This window comes from Triticum aestivum, chromosome 5D (genome assembly GCF_018294505.1).
Source record: "Triticum aestivum cultivar Chinese Spring chromosome 5D, IWGSC CS RefSeq v2.1, whole genome shotgun sequence".
Taxonomy (NCBI): Eukaryota; Viridiplantae; Streptophyta; class Magnoliopsida; order Poales; family Poaceae; genus Triticum; species Triticum aestivum.
The window spans coordinates 207851938-207877300 of NC_057808.1; positions in this window are offsets into that span (position 1 = coordinate 207851938).

Here is a 25363-nt window from a genome sequence, read left to right on the forward strand (position 1 = left end):
ACTTGGCATGGTGTCATGACATGGCACCAACATGCTGCGGTAATTTTTTTGGCCGAATTGGGACAAGCTTTGGTGTAGGCTTCTTGCAAACCGGAGCTTGCCTCAAGAAGGTTCCTGGTTCCGAGAGGGAACGTGTCACCTCCGTGCGCGAAACGACATACGTACACTGCCTTCTCCCGCCTTAATTTTTTTACACAGGCAGATTAGACCAAATAGAAGTATCGTGCTAAATTTTGGAATTATTCCGTGTTCGTTTGGCCTTTTTATACATTAATTGAGTTTCTGGGCATTTAATGTGCATAATTCAAATTTGAACTACAAGCACGTGCTCCAGTGCACCAAAGTTGTTTGAAAAATCACATGTGTGTCCTTGAGTGAATTTCTAGGTCCCATGCAAGAGATGGGAGTGAAATTCAAACATCTGGGCGTCGTGGCTCGGCCGGAAAGATTGAGAAACTTGGTTTTTTAATTCCTGTAATTCCAAAACACGCCTGAAAATCATGAAACTTGGCATGGTCTCATGACATGGCACGAACATGCCGCGGTAATTTTTTTGGCCGAATTGGGACAAGCTTTGGTGTAAGTTTCTTGCAAACCGGAGCTTCCCTCAAGAAGGCTCGTGGTTCCAAGAGGGAACGTGTCACCTCCGTGTGCGAACGACATACGTACACTGCCTTCTCCCGCCTTAATTTTTTTACACAGCCAGATTAGACCAAATAGAAGTACCGTGCTAAATTTTGGAATTATTCCGGGCTCATTTCGCCTTTTTTATACATTAATTGAGTTTCTAGGCATTTAATGTGTATAATTCAAATTTGAACTACAAGCAAATGCTCCAGTGAACCAAAGTTGTTTGGAAAATCACATGTGTGTCCTTGGGTGAATTTCTAGGTCCCATGCAAGAGATGGGAGTGAAATTCAAACATCTGGGCGTCGTGGCTCGGCCGGAAAGATTGACAAACTTGGTTTTTTAATTCCTGTAATTCCAAAACATGCCTGAAAATCATGAAACCTGGCATGGTGTCATGACATGGCATAAACATGCTGCGGTAATATTTTTGGCCGAATTGGGACAAGCTTTGGTGTAAGCTTCTTGCAAACCGGAGCTTCCCTCAAGAAGGCCCGTGGTTCCGAGAGGGAACGTGTCACCTCCGTGTGCGAAACGACATACGTACACTGCCTTCTCGCGCCTTATTTTTTTACACAGCTAGATTAGACCAAATAGAAGTACCGTGCTAAATGTTGGAATTATTCCGGGTTCGTTTGGCCTTTTTTATACATTAATTGAGTTTCTGGGCATTTAATGTGCATAATTCAAATTTGAACTACAAGCACATGCTCCAGTGCACCAAAGTTGTTTGAAAAATCACATGTGTGTCCTTGGGTGAATTTCTAGGTCCCATGCAAGAGATGGGAGTGAAATTCAAACATCTGGGCGTCGTGGCCTGGCCGGAAAGATTGAGAAACTTGGTTTTTTAATTCATGTAATTCCAAAACACGCCTGAAAATCATGAAACTTGGCAAGGTCTCATGACATGGCACCAACATGCCGTGGTACATTTTTTGTCCGATTTGCGAAGGCCCACACATTAACAATCAACAAAGTCATTTTGGAACAAGTGTTGTCACGTTACAAATCGGAAACACAAGTATTATTGAAACCGTGGGCATTCGACTTACCAATTACGTGCGGCCACGTGTCCCCTTTTTTTATTGGCTAGGAGGTGTCGTGCAGGGTAGCTATTTGAGTACGGGAGGCGTGCGATCGGACCCCTGCGCATGCTCAACGGGAGGAGAGCCCTTTGACCGCTACCCGCCGTGCACCTCCCTCCCAACGTCTCCATTAATGGCGCTCGAGCACCTGTTCTACGACGTGGCTATATGTCTCATTGGACTGAGATTTAAGAGAGAAAAATGAAAATCTAAAAAGAAAGTTTTGCACGGATCCTTATGTAAGATCCGACGGACCTATATAGCATCGACTGCGACTTATAGCAAGCATGATGAATATAAGGACGATGACAGTGGATAATAATTGTCTTACATATTTAGAAACATAATTAAAAAAAAGCCACATGCGGCAACGCCCGAAATACACAAGGGCAAAAGAAGAAGGAAGACAACGATCTGGCTTGTTGATCTCTACTTTCTTGATGCGTTGCTGCAGGCCGCGGGAACTAGTCTCCCCAGCGAGCGGCGACGAGCTCTTTCTTGTCCTCAAGATGCTGCTTGAGAGCATCCACGGATTCCACCACCAGCCTTTTGCGCTCTATGCACAGCTTGTTATTCTCGTCCATAAGTTTCTCGACGATGACGCCGGTCCTCTTCAACAAGGTAGTGGTCTGCTCATGCTGCTCCGCACTTCCGACGATCTTCGCCCTTAGCAGGTCGCGCTCGGCCCGGAGCTTCGCATTCCTATCATTTAGTTGCCGGATGACGTCAGTAGACTGTTCAAACGAGGCTTTCAGGTCATCATGCAACCTCTCCCACCTGTAGATCCGATCCATCTGCCTAAGGATGAGGGCATGCATGCGCCTGTAAGATTCCTCGCCTGCCCGCGAGGCATTTTCCCAGGCCGCCGCGGCAAGGGAGGACATCTCTGCTGCATTCCCGGCGCGTCGGGACATCTCTTCAGCTTCCGCGGCGCGGCCGGACCAGTCTGCTACATCGACGGTGCGGCGGGTCCTCCGTGCTGCTTCGGCGGCGCGGCGGGACCTCTCTGCTGCTACGGCCGTGCGACGGGACATGTTGGCTGCTTTGGTGGCAAGGCGGGACATCTCTCGTGCTCCCACTTCCAGGCTCGCCTCTCCCTGGTGGCAATCTCTCGACCCAGAACTCACGCTGGCCATGGCGGACGCAAGGCAACGATGATGAATGACTTGTTTGTTTTTGACTTTTTGTGGATGAGGAGTTGAGGAGGAATGTGCAGTCATCTTGGAGTAGTAGTATTTATAACCACGTAGTAATACGCTCCTAAGTGGGAAACCATTTAGGTTTTGATCGATGTGAACAGGTTTGCAATTTGGAATGTGACGGGGCGCGGCCTCCCTGTTCTTCTAAAAAAATTGTGACGGGACGCATACTCAAACTTTTCTGACGGTTATAAGTGCGGCACTATTCCCGGAAGGCGTAACGTGGGCACGTACGCCTTGTCGGCCGCGTACGTGGCGTTTGCACCATAGGGTGCACCGCAATAGGCAATGTCAGCACACGTCTTGTTCCAATAACCGCGCGCGCTCGTTATTACCATCGCGCACGCTTCTTTTAATTAGAATGGGTGTGCCCGTCTAGCGCACACACACGTTGATCTATGTTACTATTCAGTTTGTTGTGGCTAATCACAAACAGTTCATCCATGTGAAGTGTATGCCATCAATCGCAGACACTTTGATCTAGCTTACCCGTTTCTGTTATGTTGCCTAATCGCAAACAGTTAATCCTTCTGAAGCATATGCCCTCAATCACACACACCTTGATCTGGCTGACCATTTCTTTTGTGTTGCCTAATCACAAACAGTTCATCCGAGTGAATCGTACGTTGTATATCGCACACACCGGCCTTCATCTGGGTGCCCGTTTCTTTTGTGTTGCCTAATCACAAACAGTTCGTCCGAGTGAACCGTATGCTGTGTATCGCACACGCCTTCATCTGGCTGCCCATCTTTTGTTCCTCCTCACCGCAAACAGTTAATTGAACTGAACCATATGCCCTACATCGCACACGCAACTAAAATCTGAACCGCATTTGATGCGTCCTCCATCGCAAACGTTTTACACATTTTTGACAGTTTTCATACACCACCGTTTGCGATTATGGCATCGCACACAGTTACTCGAAGGGTCTCTAATCATAGTGTCCCGTTAGCAACATCCTACAGTAGTGATCTTATTCTTCCAGTAGGGGTAGTCCGTCCCATCAAAGGTAGGACACCCGGCCGAGACCTTGATCATGCCTGCAGTCGACATAACTAAAACTCCAGGTGGTTAAACCAAAATCACACAGAACAAGGGAGTACCTTGCTCTGATACCAATTGAAAGTGTGTTATATCGACTAGAGGGGGTGGATAGGTGATTTTTACAAATTCGTCACTGAGGAATTTCAAGGTGGGAAATTCCTAGGCAACGAACTACTTAGCAGCGGAATAAGTACTCGGATGCATGCATAACAGAACAGTAGCACAGTCATGATGATGAAATGAAACATATAGAGAGCATGAGTAGCGTGTAAACATGATAAGCAGGTTGAAGACAAAGTGACTGAAGAAATAGGGTTGAGGAAATTGAGAAAGTCCTCAGTCAAAGTCTTCAAACAGTAACGATCAAGTTCATCAACACATGAATGAGGAAATGAAAGGGTTGAGGAAATATAACCAGTAGCTTGGTGAAGACGATGATTTGGTAGACCAGTTCCAACTGTTGTGACAGTCGTACGTCTGGTTGGAGCGGCTAGGTATTTAAACTTGAGGACACACAGTCCCGGACACACAATCCTCACCGTATTCTCCTTGAGCTAAGATCACACAGACCTCACCCAATCACTCGTGGTAAGTCTTCAGGTGACTTCCAACCTTCACAAACTCGGTCACTCGGTGATCCACAATTTCCTCTTGGATGCTCTAGACCATGACGCCTAACCGTCTGGAGGATGCACAGTCCTCAAAGGTAACAAGTGTCGGCTCCACACAGGAACAATCTCTTCAGCGATGCTCAATCACTTTGGGTTTGTAGGTGGTTGGGTTTGGGTTTTCCTCACTGATGATTTTCGCTCAAAGTCCTCGGAGGATGGGATGCTCTCAATGACAAGTGTCAGTTTCTCTCGGAGCAGCCAACCAGCTAGTGGTTGTAGGGGGCGACTATTTAAAGCCTAGGGAGCAGCCCAACGTGATAAGACATAAATGCCCTTCAATGATATGGCCGTTAAGTGGGTAGATATTTTGGGACAGCTGGCGCGTAGCACAGCAACGGTCAGATATTTGAGCTATCAAATTCCTCAGGGCTATCATGTTCCTCACTTGTAGGCAATCCGCACTGGCGAATTCCTAACTCCTCAGTCAGAACAAATTCCTCAGAGAACAGAAGATCTTTGTCTCTATCACTGAAGAAATTGACTGAACTGTATGAGATTTCCAATGGCTTCACTCAAAAGGATTGGGTAGGTGTAGGATTTTGAGATGAGCATCACTTGGAAACTTTTCCTTAGTTTTACCTCGACCCCCTTTAATAGTACGGTGTTTCCTATGACTCAAGAAAGAGAAAATGAAACTACGAAAAGAGAAGTCTTCACGCTTCATAATCCTCGCATGAATATCGAAGTCTTCAAGGTCACACCAAATTCCTCACTTTCAAAGTCTTCAAGAAAACCAAAGACTTCAACTGAAGACATTCATTTTTAGGGGTCGACTTTCATCGTAAATATCAAACTCCTCATAGACTTATAGTACCTGTGTACACTCACAAACACATTAGTCCCTTAACCTATAACTCTTCAATACACCAAAATCACTAAGGGGCACTAGATGCACTTAAAAAAGAAAGAATAAAAGAAGAAGAATGAGAATGAGAAGGAAAAGGATAAAAAGATAGAAGAAGAAACTATCTTCTTATTCTTCCTTTTTTCCTTCTTTCTTTTTCTCCATCTGCTACTCCTGCTACTCCTTCTCTTCTTCTTCTTCTTCTTCTTCTAGTCTTCTTCTTCTTCTTCTTCTTCTTCTTCTAGTCTTCTTCTTCTTCTTCTTCTAGTCTTCTTCTTCTTCTAACTTTCTTACTCCCATTTTTGCAGGTTTGACTCACTTCTTGGAAGAAGCATTGATGGACTGCTAGTGTTTAGTTCTTGTTTTCATTTGTATTGATGAACAATGTGAAACTATGTATGTATTGGATCTTTTAATACCCTATGTGTTCTGTTGCATTGATGGACTACTAGATGTTGGATACATGGGCTATGTTTGAGGTTGAAACTATATATATCATATATACCTTTTGAAAATGCAGGGATATAACAGAAAACAGAAAAGCAGTAACAATACAGGCACTTTGTCGTCTGCCACCGACGGCAAAGAGCCATTTGTCGTCCGCCACCGATGGCAAAGATCCCTTTGTCGTCCGCTACCGACGGCAAAGAGGCCACGTGGCAGCAAATTGTGCAACCTGGGAGCTGACCCATTTGGTCACTTTGCCGTCTATGGCAGGTGGCAAAGGCTGGAGAGGTTTGCCGTCTGTGGCAGACGACAAAGAAGCTGGGTGGAGTGACGCGTCTGCTGACCTCACAAGGCAGATGGCAAAGGGGAGGGCACGTCTGCCGTCAGCTGGCGGACGGCAAAGCCTCCCATTAGCCACCTAACATGGCTAATGTCTATTCTTTGCCGTCCACCTTCTTTGTCGTCAGCCACCGACGACAAAGGGGTCTTTGCCGTCTGCTGGCCAAAAGCAGACAGCAAATGAGCTGTTTACCGTAGCTTTCTTTGCCGGGCATGTTTGCCGTCCGTGGCTGACGGCAAAGCCCTTTGTCGTCCGCTTTTCGGTCCTTTGTCGTCCACTTCTGGTCCTTTGTCATCCGCTTTATGGTCCTTTGCCGTCTACCATGGCAGACGGCAAAGAAGCTGAGTACTGTAGTGCTTCTCTCAAACCTCTTATAATTGCATAAGCCCATACTCCCAAAATTTGATCCTAGAAGTTTTTCTGGCAACAAGTGGTACTACCGCGCAGGTTTATGGTACTATCGTTGAGTGCTATGTGTCGACCTCCTGTCGAAGCAGTGGGGCGGTACTACCGCTGGAAGTGAGCGGTACTACCGCTCAGGTGATACATCTCCGTCGTATCTATAATTTTTTATTGTTCCATGCCAATATTATAGAACTTTCATATACTTTTGGCAACTTTTTATACTATTTTTGGGACTAACATATTGATCGAGTGCCCAGTGTCAGTTCCTGTTTGTTGCATGTTTTTTTCACAGAAAATCCATATCAAACGGAGTCCAAACGGGATAAAAACTGACGGAGATTTTTTTTGGAATATATGTGAATTTTGGGAAGTGGAATCAACGTGAGACGATGCTCGAGGGGCCCACGAGGCAGGGGGCGCGCCCTGACCCTCGTGGACACCCCGTAAGGCGGTTGTTGCCCTTCTTTCGCCGCAAGAAAGCTAATATCCGAATAAAAATCATGTTCAAATTTCAATCCAATCTGAGTTACGGATTTCCGGGAATATAAGAAACGGTGAAAGGCTAGATCTGGGAACGCAGAAATAGAGAGAGACAGATCCAATCTCGGAGGGGCTCCCGCCCCTCCCACGCCATGGAGACCATGGACCAGAGGGGAAACCCTTCTCCCATCTAGGGAGAAGGTTAAGGAAGAATAAGAAGGAGGGGGGCTCTCTCCCCCTCACTTCCGGTGGCACCGGAGTGCCGCCGGGGCCATCATCATCACCGCAATCTTCACCAACAACTTCACCGCCGTCATTACCAACTCTTCCCCCTCTATGCAGCGGTGTAACCCCTCTTTTACCCGCTGTAATCTCTACTTAAACATGGTGCTCAACGCTATATATTATTTCCCAATGATGTATGGCTATCCTATGATGTTTGAGTAGATCCGTTTTGTCCTATGGGTTAATTGATGATCATGATTGGTTTGAGTTGCATGTTTTATTATTGGTGCTGTCCTATGGTGCTCTCCGTGTCGTGCAAGCGTGAGGGATCCCCACTGTAGGGTTTGCAATATGTTCATGGTTTGCTTATTGTCTGCGTTGCGTGAGTGACTGAAACACAAACACGGATAAGTGGGTCATGGTGCATGGGAATAAAGAGGACTTGATGCTTTAATGCTATGGTTGGGTTTTACCTTAATGATCTTTAGTAGTTGCGGATGCTTGCTAGAGTTCCAATCATAAGTGCATATGATCCAAGGAGAGAAAGTATGTTAGCTTATGCCTCTCCCTCAAATAAAATTGCAATAATGATTACCGGTCTAGTTATCGATTGCCTGGGTGAAAGAACATGTGGTGCCCCCATGTTTGGTTTTGGTAATTGACGACAATCTCTATGGACTAATGGTTGCCTTGAGTAATATTTGAAGTTTTTGTCCATAGGCTTTTCTTGGAGTACATGTGTTGGTTTCAAGGAGAGTTTGTGTTGACCAAGGTGCTATTAAGGAATTATCCAAAGATTGGTCATGTGAGAGTTGAGCTTATTGCAAGCATGTCTTGAAGAAGAAGATTGTGTGATCATTCATGTTTACCTTCAAGACATCATCCAAATGAAGAGAGTTGGAAAGATTCTAGGTTGATCAAGACTAAGTCAAGAGTGAATCAAGTTGATCAACTCACAAAGCGTAGAAGATGTACCCAGAGGGATCAAGTGATCCCATGGTATGGTAAGCATTGTCCATTGTGCTTTGTGTACTAACCCATGGTCTATGTGAGAGTTCTATGTGGGGTTAGGTACGTGTTCATGGGCTTGCGTCAAGAGGAAGATATCACTCAATCCATGGAGAGGATGACATCAAGTGGTGATCGTCATCAAGATTGCCGTGTGCAAGTTCAAGTGGAGCATCACGAAGAGATCAAGTGCTTGAAGCTTGCCGTCCATTGTGGTGACAATGGACTTGTGAAGATGTGCCGAAGAGTGGCTCACCCATAGTGGACTATGGGGGAGTAATCATCTAGTCTTCATCGAGCCAACGCAATCAAGAAAGGTGGTCCAACTTGAGGGAGTCAAGATCGTCATCATCTAGCTCAAGTGGACCATGTGCAAGGCAAAGGTTTGCCCTTGATAGGTTTTCTATTTTACCGGTCTCATGGTGGTAGTTGGGAGACCGGGTTATAGGATCGATAGCCGTACTATCAAGGGGGGCTCTCAAGTGAGTAGCTTGATCGTATTGTTTGTCGAGAGCTCAAACCATTGCATCCTTGCATCATGTTTCATGGTTCTTGTTTGGTTCTCTTTGTGAGTCTTAGAGCTTATGGTCATCTTGATGACAAGCTTGAGTTCATCGAAAACGGAGTTTGCATGCGTCTTCTATGATGTTTTCGATGTTGGACGTTTTACCGGTCTTATCCGAGGAAGGGTTCTCCCCATTTTCTTTTGGGTCTTTTCTCATTTGTTTATTATTGGTATTTCTATCAAGATTGTGTTAGCCCTTGTCGCTAGCTTTCCAACAAACTTGGTTTCGTCGAATTCGAAGTCCGTTTGCAGAAGTTGTGTCAGTTTTGGTGTTCTGAAAAGGCTACAGCGGTACTACCGCGGACAGGAGCGGATGTAATTTTTTACTACCGCTCTTGGGAGCGGTACTACCGCTTGGAGTAGTACTACCGCGGCTACTTCCATGGCTACTTCCGCTCGGGACCAAAAACTCGTCACAAGTCCAGCGGTGGTAGGCACGGATGTAATTTTTTAGTACCACTCGCAAGCAGTAGTACCGCTACCCTTAGCAGTAGTACCGCTACTGTTGGAAATATGCCCTAGAGGCAATAATAAAAGGTTATTATTATATTTCTTTGTTCATGATAATCGTCTATTATTCATGCTATAATTGTATTGTCCGGAAATCGTAATACATGTGTGAATACATAGACCACAACGTGTCCCTAGTAAGCCTCTAGTTGACTAGCTCGTTGATCAACAGATAGTCATGGTTTCCTGACTATGGACATTGGATGTCATTGATAACGGGATCACATCATTAGGAGAATGATGTGATGGACAAGACCCAATCCTAAGCATAGCATAAAAGATCGTGTAGTTTCGTTTGCTAGAGCTTTTCCAATGTCAAGTATCTTTTCCTTAGACCATGAGATCGTGCAACTCCCGGATACCGTAGGAGTGCTTTGGGTGTGCCAAACGTCACAACGTAACTGGGTGACTATAAAGGTGCACTACGGGTATCTCCGAAAGTGTCTGTTGGGTTGGCATGGATCGAGACTGGGATTTGTCACTCCGTGTGACGGAGAGGTATCTCTGGGCCCACTCGGTAATGCATCATCATAATGAGCTCAATGTGACTAAGGCGTTAGTCACGGGATCATGCATTTCGGTACGAGTAAAGAGACTTGCCAGTAACGAGATTGAACAAGGTATTGGGATACCGACGATTGAATCTCGGGCAAGTAACATACCGATTGACAAAGGGAATTGTGTACGGGATTGACTGAATCCTCGACATCGTGGTTCATCCGATGAGATCATCGTGGAACATGTGGGAGCCAACATGGGCATCCAGATCCCGCTGTTGGTTATTGACCGGAGAGGCGTCTCGGTCATGTCTGCATGTCTCCCGAACCCGTAGGGTCTACACACTTAAAGGTTCGGTGACGCTAGGGTTGTAGAGATATATGTATGCGGAAACCCGAAAGTTGTTCGGAGTCCCGGATGAGATCTCGGACGTCACGAGAGGTTCCGGAATGGTCCGGAGGTGAAGAATTATATATAGGAAGTCCAGTTTCGGCCACCGGGAAAGTTTCGGGGGTTACCGGTATTGTACCGGGACCACCGGAATGGTCCCGGGGGTCCACCGGGTGGGGCCACCTATCCCGGAGGGCCCCGTGGGCTGAAAGTGGAAGGGAACCAGCCCTTAGTGGGCTGGGGCGCCCCCCTTGGGCCTCCCCCCATGCGCCTAGGGTTGGGAACCCTAGGGGGGGAAGTTCCCCCTTGCCTTGGGGGGCAAGGCAACCCCTTCCCCCCTTGTGGCCGCCGCCCCCCCTTGAGATCCCATCTCTTGGGGCCGGCGCCCCCCCCCCAGGGGGCCTATATAAAGGGGGGGAGGGAGGGCAGTACACAACAGCCTTGGGCGCCTCCCTCCTCCCCTGCAACACCTCTCTCTCTCTCTCTCTCGTAGAAGCTTAGCAAAGCCCTGCCGAGACCCGCTACATCCACCACCACGCCGTCGTGCTGTTGGATCTCCATCAACCTCTCCTTCCCCCTTGCTGGATCAAGAAGGAGGAGACGTCGCTGCACCGTACGTGTGTTGAACGCGGAGGTGCCGTCCGTTCGGCACTCGGTCATCGGTGATTTGGATCACGGCGAGTACGACTCCGTCATCCACATTCATTGGAACGCTTCCGCTCGCGATCTACAAGGGTATGTAGATGCACTCCCTTCCCCTCGTTGCTAGTATACTCCATAGATGCATCTTGGTGAACATAGGAAAATTTTAAAATTATGCTACGATTCCCAACAGTGGCATCATGAGCCAGGCCTATGCGTAGTTACTATGCACGAGTAGAACACGAAGCAATTGTGGGCGTTGAGTTTGCCAATTCTTATTGCCGCTACTAGTCATTTCTTGTTTCGGCGGCATTGTAGGATGAAGCGGCCCGGACCGACCTTACACGTACGCTTACGTGAGACAGGTTCCACCGACTGACATGCACTAGTTGCATAAGGTGGCTAGCGGGTGTCTGTCTCTCCTACTTTAGTCGGAATGGATTCGATGAAAAGGGTCCTTATGAAGGGTAAATAGAAATTGGCAAATCACGTTGTGGTCATACGTAGGTAAGAAAACGTTCTTGCTAGAAACCTACAAACCACGTAAAAACTTGCAACAACAATTAGAGGACGTCTAACTTGTTTTTGCAGCAAGTGCTATGTGATGTGATATGGCCAGAAGATGTGATGAATGATATATGTGATGTATGAGATTGATCATATTCTTGTAATAGGAATCACGACTTGCATGTCGATGAGTATGACAACCGGCAGGAGCCATAGGAGTTGTCTTTATTATTTTGCATGACCTGCGTGTCATTGAATAACGCCATGTAATTTACTTTACTTTGTTGCTAAACGCGTTAGCCATACAAGTAGAAGTAATCGTTGGCGTGACGACTTCATGAAGACACAATGATGGAGATCATGATGATGGAGATCATGGTGTCATGCCGGTTACGAAGATGATCATGGTGCCCCGAAGATGGAGATCAAAGGAGCATGATGATATTGGCCATATCATGTCACTATTTGATTGCATGTGATGTTTATCATGTTTTTGCATCTTATTTGCTTAGAACGACGGTAGCAAATAGGATGATCCCTTATAATAATTTCAAGAAAGTGTTCACCCTAACTGTGCACCGTTGCGAAGGTTCGTTGTTTCGAAGCACCACGTGATGATCGGGTGTGATAGATTCTAACGTTCGAATACAACGGGTGTTGACGAGCCTAGCATGTACAGACATGGCCTCGGAACACACGCAATACACTTAGGTTGACTTGACGAGCCTAGCATGTACAGACATGGCCTCGGAACACGGAGGACCGAAAGGTCGAGCATGAGTCGTATAGAAGATACGATCAACATGGAGATGTTCACCGATCTTGACTAGTCCGTCTCACGTGATGATCGGACACGGCCTAGTTAAACTCGGATCATGTTTCACTTAGATGACGAGAGGGATGTCTATCTGAGTGGGAGTTCATTAAATAATTAGATTATATGAACTCAATTATCATGAACTTAGTCTAAAATCTTTACACTATGTATTGTAGATCAAATGGCCAACGTTGTCCTCAATTTCAACGCGTTCCTAGAGAAAACCAAGCTGAAAGATGATGGCAGCAACTATACGGACTGGGTCCGGAACCTGAGGCTCATCCTCATAGTAGCCAAGAAAGATTATGTCTTAGAAGCACCGCTAGGTGAAGCACCAATCCCTGAGAACCAAGACGTTATGAACGCTTGGCAGCAGCGTGCTGATGATTACTCCCTCGTTCAGTGCGGCATGCTTTACAGCTTAGAACCGGGTCTCCAAAAGCGTTTTGAGAAACATGGAGCATATGAGATGTTCGAGGAGCTGAAACTGGTTTTTCAAGCTCATGCCCGGGTCGAGAGATATGAAGTCCCCGACAAGTTCTTCAGCTGTAAAATGGAGGAGAACAGTTCTGTTAGTGAGCACATACTCAGAATGTCTGGGTTGCACAAACGCTTGTCTCAGCTGGGAGTTAATCTCCCGGATGACGCGGTCATTGACAGAATCCTCCAGTCGCTTCCACCAAGCTACAAGAGCTTTGTGATGAACTACAATATGCAGGGGATGGAAAAGACCATTCCCGAGGTATATTCAATGCTGAAATCAGCGGAAGGGGAGATCAGAAAAGAACATCAAGTGTTGATGGTAAATAAAACCACTAAGTTCAAGAAGGGCAAGGGTAAGAAGAACTTCAAGAAGGACGGCAAGGGAGTTGCCGCGCCCGGTAAACCAGTTACCGGGAAGAAGTCAAAGAATGGACCCAAGCCTGAGACTGAGTGCTTTTATTGCAAGGGAAGTGGTCACTGGAAGCGGAACTGCCCCAAATATTTAGCGGACAAGAAGAAGGCCGGCAACACCCAAGGTATATGTGATATACAAGTAATTGATGTGTACCTTACCAGTACTCGTAGTAGCTCCTGGGTATTTGATACCGGTGCGGTTGCTCATATTTGTAACTCAAAGCAGGAACTACGGAATAAACGGAGACTGGCAAAGGACGAGGTGACGATGCGCGTCGGGAATGGTTCCAAGGTCGATGTGATCGCCGTTGGCACGCTACCTCTGCATCTACCCACGGGATTAGTTTTAAACCTCAATAATTGTTATTTAGTGCCAGCTTTGAGCATGAACATTGTATCTGGATCTCGTTTAATTCGAGATGGCTACTCATTTAAATCTGAGAATAATGGTTGTTCTATTTATTTGAGAGATATGTTTTATGGTCATGCCCCGCTGGTCAATGGTTTATTTTTGACGAATCTCGAACGTGATGTTACACATGTTCATAGTGTGAATACCAAAAGATGTAAAGTTGATAACGATAGTCCCACATACTTGTGGCACTGCCGCCTTGGTCACATTGGTGTCAAGCGCATGAAGAAGCTCCATGCAGATGGACTTTTGGAGTCTCTTGATTACGAATCATTTGACACGTGCGAACCATGCCTCATGGGTAAGATGACCAAGACTCCGTTCTCCGGAACAATGGAGCGAGCAACCAACTTATTGGAAATCATACATACCGATGTGTGCGGTCCAATGAGTGTTGAGGCTCGCGGAGGATATCGTTATGTTCTCACTCTCACTGATGATTTAAGTAGATATGGGTATGTCTACCTAATGAAACACAAGTCTGAAACCTTTGAAAAGTTCAAGGAATTTCAGAGTGAAGTCGAGAATCAACGTGACAGGAAAATAAAATTCTTACGATCAGATCGTGGTGGAGAATATTTAAGTCACGAATTTGGTACACACTTAAGGTAATGTGGAATAGTTTCACAACTCACGCCGCCTGGAACACCTCAGAGAAATGGTGTGTCCGAACGTCGTAATCGCACTCTATTGGATATGGTGCGATCTATGATGTCTCTTACTGATTTACCGCTCTCATTTTGGGGTTATGCTTTAGAGACTGCCGCATTCACTTTAAATAGGGCACCGTCTAAATCCGTTGAGACGACACCGTATGAATTATGGTTTGGGAAGAAACCTAAGCTGTCGTTTCTAAAAGTTTGGGGATGCGATGCTTATGTCAAGAAACTTCAACCTGAAAAGCTCGAACCCAAATCAGAAAAATGCGTCTTCATAGGATACCCTAAGGAAACTATTGGGTATACCTTCTACCTCAGATCCGAAGGCAAGATCTTCATTGCCAAGAACGGGTCCTTTCTAGAGAAGGAGTTTCTCTCGAAAGAATTGAGTGGGAGGAAAGTGGAACTTGATGAGGTGATAGTCACCCCTTCCGAACCGGAAAGTAGCGCAACGCGGGAAAATGTTCCTGTGGTGCCTACACCGACTGGGGAGGAAGTTAATGATGATGATCATGAAACTTCAGATCAAGTTACTGAACTTCGTAGGTCCACAAGGACACGTTCCGCACCAGAGTGGTATGGCAACCCTGTCCTGGAAATCATGTTGTTAGACAACGGTGAACCTTCAAACTATGAAGAAGCGATGGCGGGCCCGGATTCCGACAAATGGCTAGAAGCCATGAAATCCGAGATAGAATCCATGTATGAAAACAAAGTATGGACTTTGACTGACTTGCCCGATGAGCGGCGAGCCATAGAAAACAAATGGATCTTTAAGAAGAAGACGGACGCAGATGGTAATGTGACCATCTACAAAGCTCGACTTGTCGCTAAGGGTTATCGACAAGTTCAAGGGGTTGACTACGATGAGACTTTCTCACCCGTAGCGAAGCTGAAGTCCGTCCGAATCATGTTAGCAATTGCCGCATACTATGATTATGAGATATGGCAGATGGACGTCAAAACGGCATTCCTTAACGGCTTCCTTAAGGAAGAGTTGTATATGATGCAGCCGGAAGGTTTTGTCGATCCTAAGAATGCTAACAAAGTATGCAAGCTCCAACGCTCAATCTATGGGCTGGTGCAAGCATCTCAGAGTTGGAACATTCGCTTTGATGAGATGATCAAAGCGTTTGGGTTTACACAGACTTATGGAGAAGCCTGTGTTTACAAGAAAGTGAGTGGGAGCTCTGTAGCATTTCTCATATTATATGTGGATGACATACTATTGATGGGAAATGATATAGAATTCTTGGAAAGTATAAAGGCCTATTTGAATAAGTGTTTTTCAATGAAGGACCTTGGAGAAGCTGCTTATATATTAGGCATCAAGATCTATAGAGATAGATCAAGACGCCTCATTGGTCTTTCACAAAGTATATACCTTGACAAGATATTGAAGAAGTTCAATATGGATCAGTCCAAGAAGGGGTTCTTGCCTGTATTGCAAGGTGTGCAATTGAGCACGGCTCAATGCCCGACCACGGCAGAAGATATAGAAGAGATGAGTGTCATCCCCTATGCCTCGGCCATAGGGTCTATTATGTATGCCATGTTGTGTACCAGACCTGATGTAAACCTTGCCGTAAGTTTGGTAGGAAGGTACCAAAGTAATCCCGGCAAGGAACACTGGACAGCGGTCAAGAATATCCTGAAGTACCTGAAGAGGACTAAGGATATGTTTCTCGTTTATGGAGGTGACGAAGAGCTCGTCGTAAAGGGTTACGTCGACGCTAGCTTCGACACAGATCTGGATGACTCGAAGTCACAGACCGGATACGTGTATATATTGAATGGAGGAGCAGTAAGCTGGTGCAGTTGCAAGCAAAGCGTCGTGGCGGGATCTACATGTGAAGCGGAGTACATGGCAGCCTCGGAGGCAGCACAGGAAGCAGTCTGGATGAAGGAGTTCATTACCGACCTAGGGGTGATTCCCAATGCGTCGGGCCCGATGACTCTCTTCTGTGACAACACTGGAGCTATTGCCCTTGCGAAGGAGCCCAGGTTTCACAGGAAGACCAGGCATATCAAGCGTCGCTTCAACTCCATTCGTGAAAGTGTTCAAAATGGAGACATAGATATTTGTAAAGTACATACGGACCAGAATGTAGCAGATCCGTTGACTAAACCTCTCCCTAGGGCAAAACATGATCAACACCAGGACGCAATGGGTGTTCGATTCATCAATATGTAACTAGATTATTGACTCTAGTGCAAGTGGGAGACTGTTGGAAATATGCCCTAGAGGCAATAATAAAAGGTTATTATTATATTTCTTTGTTCATGATAATCGTCTATTATTCATGCTATAATTGTATTGTCCGGAAATCGTAATACATGTGTGAATACATAGACCACAACGTGTCCCTAGTAAGCCTCTAGTTGACTAGCTCGTTGATCAACAGATAGTCATGGTTTCCTGACTATGGACATTGGATGTCATTGATAACGGAATCACATCATTAGGAGAATGATGTGATGGACAAGACCCAATCCTAAGCATAGAATAAAAGATCGTGTAGTTTCGTTTGCTAGAGCTTTTCCAATGTCAAGTATCTTTTCCTTAGACCATGAGATCGTGCAACTCCCGGATACGGTAGGAGTGCTTTGGGTGTGCCAAACGTCACAACGTAACTGGGTGACTATAAAGGTGCACTACGGGTATCTCCGAAAGTGTCTGTTGGGTTGGCACGGATCGAGACTGGGATTTGTCACTCCGTGTGACGGAGAGGTATCTCTGGGCCCACTCGGTAATGCATCATCATAATGAGCTCAATGTGACTAAGGCGTTAGTCACGGGATCATGCATTGCGGTACGAGTAAAGAGACTTGCCGGTAACGAGATTGAACAAGGTATTGGGATACCGATGATCGAATCTCGGGCAAGTAACATACCGATTGACAAAGGGAATTGTGTACGGGATTGACTGAATCCTCGACATCGTGGTTCATCCGATGAGATCATCGTGGAACATGTGGGAGCCAACATGGGTATCCAGATCCCGCTGTTGGTTATTGACCGGAGAGGCGTCTCGGTCATGTCTGCATGTCTCCCGAACCCGTAGGGTCTACACACTTAAGGTTCGGTGACGCTAGGATTGTAGAGATATATGTATACGGAAACCTGAAAGTTTTTCGGAGTCCCGGATGAGATCCCGGACGTCACGAGAGGTTCCGGAATGGTCCGGAGGTGAAGAATTATATATAGGAAGTCCAGTTTCGGCCACCGGGAAAGTTTCGGGGGTTACCGGTATTGTACCGGGACCACCGGAAGGGTCCCGGGGGTCCACCGGGTGGGGCCACCTATCCCGGAGGGCCCCGTGGGATGAAAGTGGAAGGGAACAGCCCTTAGTGGGGTGGGGCGCCCCCCTTGGGCGTCCCCCCATGCGCCTAGGGTTGGGAACCCTAGGGGGGAAGTTCCCCCTTGCCTTGGGGGGCAAGGCAACCCCTTCCCCCCTTGTGGCCGCCGCCCCCCCTTGAGATCCCATCTCTTGGGGCCGGCGCCCCCCCAGGGGGCCTATATAAAGGGGGGGATAGAGGGCAGTACACAACAGCCTTGGGCGCCTCCCTCCTCCCCTGCAACACCTCTCTCTCTCTCGCAGAAGCTTAGCAAAGCCCTGCCGAGACCCGCTACATCCACCACCACGCCGTCGTGCTGTTGGATCTCCATCAACCTCTCCTTCCCCCTTGCTGGATCAAGAAGGAGGAGACGTCACTGCACCGTACGTGTGTTGAACGCGGAGGTGCCGTCCGTTCGGCACTCGGTCATCGGTGATTTGGATCACGGCGAGTACGACTCCGTCATCCACGTTCATTGGAACGCTTCCGCTCGCGATCTACAAGGGTATGTAGATGCACTCCCTTCCCCTCGTTGCTAGTATACTCCATAGATGCATCTTGGTGAACGTAGGAAAATTTTAAAATTATGCTACGATTCCCAACAGCTACCCCTAGCGGTAGTACCGTGAGGTCAAGCGGTACTACCGCTCCGACGGTTCTTCTGGCTTTTTTACCTCCTCGCTGTTGTGTTTCAAAGGGCTACTACCGCCCTAGCGGTAGTACCGCTCCTTGGAGCGGTAGTACCGCTCGGTGTGGGCTGTGACCATAACGGTTGGATTTTTTCCCACCTATAAAAGGGGGTCTTCTTCCCAAATGAACCTTATCCTTTGAGCTCGTGTTCTTCCCCCATTGTTGACCTTCTTCGAGCTTGCTAACTCTCAATCCCTCCATGGATTCTTGCTAGTTTTTTAGGGAAAAGAGAGAGGAGATCTTGATCCACATTTCCACCAATCACTTTCTCCTCTATGTGAGGGGAACCCCTTGGATCTAGTTCTTGGAGTTCTTGGTGTTCTCCTTCTTGTTCTTCCTCTCATTTTCCTCCCTAGCATTAGTTGCTTCGGTGGGATTTGAGAGAGAAGGACTTGGGCACTCCGTGTGCCCTTGCCATTGCATTTGGTGCATCGGTTTGAGTTCTCCATGGTGATACGTGGAAGTTACAAGTTGATAAGCTTATTACTCTTGGGTGCTTGGTACCCTTGAGCTTGTTCCTCTTGGGTGCTTGGGCGCCCTAGACGGTTGGTGGTGTTCGGAGCTCAATCATTGTGGTGTAAAGCTCCGAGCAAGCATCGGGGTCTCCAATTAGGTTGGGGAGATCGCCCCGAGCAATTTGACGGGTACCGGTGACCGCCCCCAAGGGTTGCCAAAGGGTACGGGTTCGGTGACCACCCCCAAGGGTTGCCATTTGTACGGGTTCGGTGACCACCCTCAAGGGTCCCTTAGTGGAATCACGGCATCTTGCATTGTGCAAGGGCGTGAGGAGATTACAGTGGCCCTAGTGGCTTCTTGGGGAGCATTGTGCCTCCACACCGCTCCAAACGGAGATTAGCATCCGCAAGGGTGTGAACTTCGGGATACATCGTCATCTCCACATGTCTCGGTTATCTCTTACCCGAGCCCTTTACTTATGCACTTTACTTTGTGATAGCCATATTGTTTCTTGTCATATATCTTGCTATCACCTAGTTGTTTATCTTGCTTAGCATAAGTTGTTGGTGCACATAGGTGAGGCTAGTTGTTGTAGGTTTTGTGCTTGACGATTAACCGCTAGGTTTATTCCGCATTTGTTCAAGCCTAAACCGTAATTATTTTAAAGCACCTATTCACCCCCCCCCTAGGCGGCATCCACGATCTTTCAATTGGTATCAGAGCCTCGTCTCTCTTTATAGGGCTTAACTGCCTAGAGAGTAAGGATGTCGACTAGGGGCTTAGGATTCTCTGACACTCTTAGTTTCGATGGCACAAATTTTGATGTTTGGGTAATTCACATGCTTAATCTCTTTAGGGTCATGGGCCCAAATTTAGAGAGAATTGTAGATATGGGTTTTTCTCCTCCAAATGATCCCCAAAGATTATATTTAGAGGATGAGAAAAACTCTTATCTCAATGCTCAAGCTTCTAATGTGCTTTTCGATGCTTTGAGCAATGTAGTTATATTTCAACTCATGCCGTTCCGGGATGCTCATGAGTTGTGGACAAAGCTTCAAGATAAATATGGTATGTCCAAGATTCTTGGGGATGGTTGTTCTCCCTCCACCTCCGGCCGTGTTGTGTTCTCAACTTCTTCTACTTCACCTACATGTGGTTTGCCACAAGGTAATGACATGGTGAGTAGTGGTGTTCATTGCAATGATGATAGTGGGCTTAGTTTTGATAATCCTTCATCACTTTCTTGTTGTGATGCTTCATCTTTGGACTCTAGCACTTCGAGCACTCCAAATGTTTCACATGCTTGTGTTGATAGTCCTTGCATATCATGTACAAATTGCTTGACTAAATCTCATGATGATATGCTTGCTATGTCTTGTTGGCATGATAAAAATGCATGTATTTCCTCGAGTTGTTGTGCTAACAATGTAGAGGAAACCCAACACTCCATGGAACAAGATGTGGTCTTGAATGGTGCTTCAAGGGATCCCACATCATCATCTATTGCTTTTTGCCTTATGGCCAAGGCTTCAAAGGTATCTCCCACTTTGAATCCCAATATATCTTGTGATAATATTGATGATGGCAAGAGTGATGATGATGTCGATTATGATGAAGAGAATGATGATGTTGCCTCCTTAAAAGTTAAGGGGGAAATAATTTTTAAAGCTCTTCTTAAGAATAAAATTGCTCGTTCCAACTTCATGGAAATCATGTTTATTGCTATTGAGGGCAAGAAATATATTGATGAGTTGGAATCTCTTCTTGAGGAGCATGAGGTCACCATTGATAAAATGGAAGGTCATGAGCGTGATTACGCTAATGAGATTGCAGACCTCTCTCAAGCTCTTGAACTTGAACAAACCACCAAGGAATCTCTTGAGGAGACTTTTGCTCTAGAGTTATCAAGAGTGAAGGAATCTCATGATAGAGCTCTTGAGGTGACCAATGTTTTTGAAACTAAAAATGCTAAGCTTGAAGTTGCTCATGCTAGACTCCTTGAGGATTTTGAGCACCTCAAAAATGGCTCAAGGGTCATCAAGGGTGAGCTCATCAAACTCACCGAGTCTCATGCTCAACTTGAAGCTTCTTATTTAAAAGAGCTTGCCAAGTTGCCTTCTCCTCTTGTTGTTAATTATGATGCTTGTGCTACTAACTCTATTTCTTGTGAAGCATCCATTTTAAAGGAGAATGTTGAGCTAAGGGCTCAACTTGAGTTGCTATCTAGCAATTATGGGAAATTGGAAGAAAATCATGAAAAGATTTCTAGCTCTCATGATGATCTTCTTGTATCCCATAATGTGCTAAAAATAGCTCATGAGGCTATGATTTCTAAGGTAACATCTAGTGAGCCTCATGTGGACATTAGCACTACTTTTAGTCAAAATGCTATATTGCCTTGTGCTAGTCCTCGTAATTCGTCTATGCATAACATTGGTACATCTTGTGATGAATTTCTTTCCTTGCCTTGTTGCTCCAATGATGAAGCTTACACTTCCTCTAGTACTTGTGTTGAGAATAACCATGTAGAGGAAATCAAAGAGCTCAAGGCCCAAGTCACTTCTTTGAAGAAAGACTTGGAAAAGTGTCATGAAGGGAAATCCACACTCAACAATATCTTGAGTGTGCAAAAATCCCCCAATGACAAAGGTGGACTTGGATTCAACTCCAACAAGAAGAAGTCCAAGATGAACAAGAAGAAGTGCTAAGAACACGTCAAGAATTTGGCCAAGATTATTTGCTTCAAGTGCAAAATTGAAGGGCACCATGTTAGATCTTGCCCATTGAAGAAGAAGGCCATTAGTGACAAGCAACAAGGGAAGTGGCTACAAGTGCATTCTCATGCTCAACCTCAAGTTGAAGAAAGGCCTCTTCCCAAGAAGACTCAAGCTAATACTTCTCAAGTTGAGAAATCAAGTGAGAAGAAAGTGAAGAGTAGATGTTGCTACCTATGTCGTGAAAAAGGTCACGTCGCTTCTTCATGCACGAATGGTACCTTATCCAACCCTATTCTAATTGATGATATCTATTCTCTTGGGAAGGATAAGGTTGGCAATGTGTTTGCCAAATTTGTTGGTACTCAAAGTGGTGTCAAGAAAAGAACCATTTGGGTAGCCAAGCCTATTGTGACTAACCTCTTAGGACCCAACTTGGTTGGGGACCAACTAGCTCAAACTTGATCAATAGGTGTTGTTGGAGGGCATTGGAGACTTGGCTACATTATGAAGATTTAAGGGGACTTCATCATTCTTATTGTCTCAAGCCAAGTCAATTGGGTTATCAAGTTTCTATTCTAGATCCAATGTGCCTCCTTCCGGTAACTTGTACTTAAATTGTTTACATCGAAAGTTACTTGCCCCTTTGCATGTTTTGGTTTTGTTCCTTGCATGTGGCTGTATATGTTGTGCCTCCAATTTGCTTATCTTGAGTAATCAAGTATGTGTGTGTTGGTTTGCACATCATGTACGTGTGTGTAGTGCGTTGAGCCTTTGCGCATCTTGTTTGTATGTTAGTTGGCTCTTGTGAGAGATTAATGGAACATCCCATTTTGGGGGAGTGATGTGCTTTGTGCACCTCACGGTCCCATAAATGTGTTTACATGAGGAATACCACCTAGTATTTATATTGCAAGCTTATCTAGTCACTATGTGGTATGTCTTCTCATGAGAAATTCAAATTCTAAATAGTCCATTAATTATCTCTTGTTGGATTATCTTTTTGCCTCTTGTTAAGTTTTCTTTAATTGGTATCACATTATGGGGGAGTAATATGCTATGTATATTACTAGCCTAGAAAATGTGTACATTTGAGATATTGTCACCTAGAATTGATATTGTAAATTACTGTGTTCCTACGTGGCATGTTAGCTCTACACGTTGCAATTTGCTTGTGTTTGGTGTGAAGATGATGTCGGATATCCTTGCTATCTACCACCGGGAATTATTTCCAAATACTTCTTGTCTTTTGACAATTGGTACTCACTTATGTGTGGTAGAAATTATTGATCATCTTCACGTTGGCGTTTGCTTTTTATTTGCCTTATCTCTTGCCAAGTTTGTGTGAACTCCCATTGCCTTCCGTGCCACTTGAGGATCTTGTTGTTTGCTTGATCTTGTCTAGTGTTTTCCTTGATATAGTGAACGTGGTGATCCTACCTTGTGCATTTTGTATTCAAATGCAAATTCTTTATAATGCACAACTCGTGGGGGAGCTATCCTATTTTCTATAAAACACTAAACTTGTGATCCATTTTAAGTGTGTGTTGGTGGACGGCAAGCCGTTTCTTTTTGGTACTTGTGCCATCATGAAACTTTGTAGAGAGCTTGGTTTGTTTGGAACCATCCTCTCTTTTGGGAGTTTGATATCATTTTGTGGGTTCCAATGGATATCTCATTCCTTGATGTATCTTTTAATGATATCTTCCAAGTGATGATTTCTCCATTTGCTATTCTTTTCACTTGGTTCTTGAAAGTCTTGAGCATGCATATTAACTTCATGTAGTTTCCGTGGCATGCTTTCTCTCTTTGACCCAATATATAGGGGAAACTCCACCATGTCTCAAATTGGATGAGATGTGCATGAATTTCATTTCCATATCTATATGCACATATTTATGTGGAGTTTGTCCTATGTTTTGTTGGTGTTTCTCACTCTTTGGTCCCAATGAGTTTGGGTACCATTTTGTTTGTGTTGTTGTTATAGGAACAATTGGAGATGCATTGGATGCTCGGCTCACTCACAAGGAAGGTGTTGTCACCATATGCTTTTTGGAGTCAAGCTAGGATGATCAATGAACTACTTTGTCCCTTCAATTGGTATCTACTACATCCTTCCAATGTTAACTCGGTCTAAGTCAATGTTGAGGATATAAACCTTAGAGTCACCCGCCAGGAGGGGCCGGGTTACTCATAATGGTCATCGACTGAAGCCCGGTGCCAAGCTTGAAGACGGCGGGCCAAAGATGGGCTTAAGACCCGGATGTGGCTTGAGGCCCGTAGTTACAACCGCCATTGTGATAGAACTTGTAGTGTAAGGCAAGAATAGTTGAGAGTCCGAGCCGGACACTCTTATGAGCCGGCTGGGACTCTGAGAGCTGCTGGGCATCAACCTCTCTATATAAAGGGACGACCCGACGGCGGTTTAGGGACAAGAAAGATCTCGTCGAGAGCCAGGCATAGCAGTTAAGCTCCCTGGTCATCGAAACCCTAATCAATACCACCTCAACTGGACGTAGGCTTTTACCTTCACCGTAAGGGGCCGAACCAGTATAAACCCTCGTGTTCCTTGTCCCGTTTAACCCCTTCAAGCTTCCTAGCGGCGATGGCTCCACGATTAAGTCCTAGCTCGAGGACATCCGTCGTGACAATTCCACAACAGTTGGCGTCCATCGTGGGGCCACCGCACGGTGGATTTGAGTTCTTGAAGGGCAGCTCCGAAGGGCTCAAGGGATGCGCTGTGGGCCGGATGACCAAGAGTCGTCGCGGCAAGCTCTACATTGACGATGCACACTGGGGCCCCGACGCCGGCTCAATTGAGTACGGGTACCGGGTCCCCTTCGGCGGAATTCATGTCTTCATTGGCAAGATTGGTGAGCCGGGCCCTGAGACGGATCTCTGCACCGATCTCATCGAAACGGCTCAGCGTGCACGACCTGCCCGGGCTCTACCTGCCTTGAAGCATGCTTTTGTGGGGTGTGTTCATGGAGGACTCTCTGAAGGGTCTGGATCTGGTGATGAGACGGCCGCCGGCTCTGACGGCGAATCGTCCACAGATGAATCAAACTCGCTGTATCAACTTCAAGATGGCAGGCTCATGGGTTGTTCCGATGGTGACAGTATTCCGGACCCGTTTGAGCCGCCGAGCCGGGTTGGAATCTTCATGGCCGGTGCTCAGCCTGTTCAGAACCCTACCGCTGGGTCAGGAAACCCGGTGCCCTCGCCGGCTCAGGTGCTGATGGATCTCACGGACAAGATGACGGCCCTGTTGACCGCCACGGTTGACCCGGCAGATCAAGCTCAGCATGAAGCGGAGGTGGCACAGTTAAAGTTAGATCTAGTGAAGGCTAAAGAGGATCTGGCGGCGGAAGGGATCAGGATGGCTGCGGAGAGGGCGGCTCTCGACGCCCAGACTCAGTTGATTCAGGCGCAGTCCTTCTGGCTCACGATGGATCAGAACGCGCCCAATGAGGTCATGAGAAGGAGGCATCAAAAGGCCCAATCTCGACTCCCTCCGGTTTACGATCCTCGAAACCTCTTCAACAGGCCAGGTGCAGGGTCTAGTAACCCGCCAGGGATCATAGTGCCCGGGTCTGGAACCCCTATTCAGCCACAGGTGATGGGGCCTCCCCGGGTGAATCCTGCCCCGCCTCAGTATGTGCCAATACCACCGGGTCATTATGCTAACCCGCTGGAGAACATGGTCGCCGCAGCAGCACGGCTGGCGGCTCTCCCAATCGATGGCGACTCTCCTACGGCTATTGAAACCCGCCGGGTCAGAGAACTCCTTCAGACAGCGCTGGCGCAGCAAGAGGCGTACTCTTACAGCCGGGACAGGATCCACTCAACCCCTCGTCTGGGCCGGAGCCCGAGTTATAGCCGACACATGG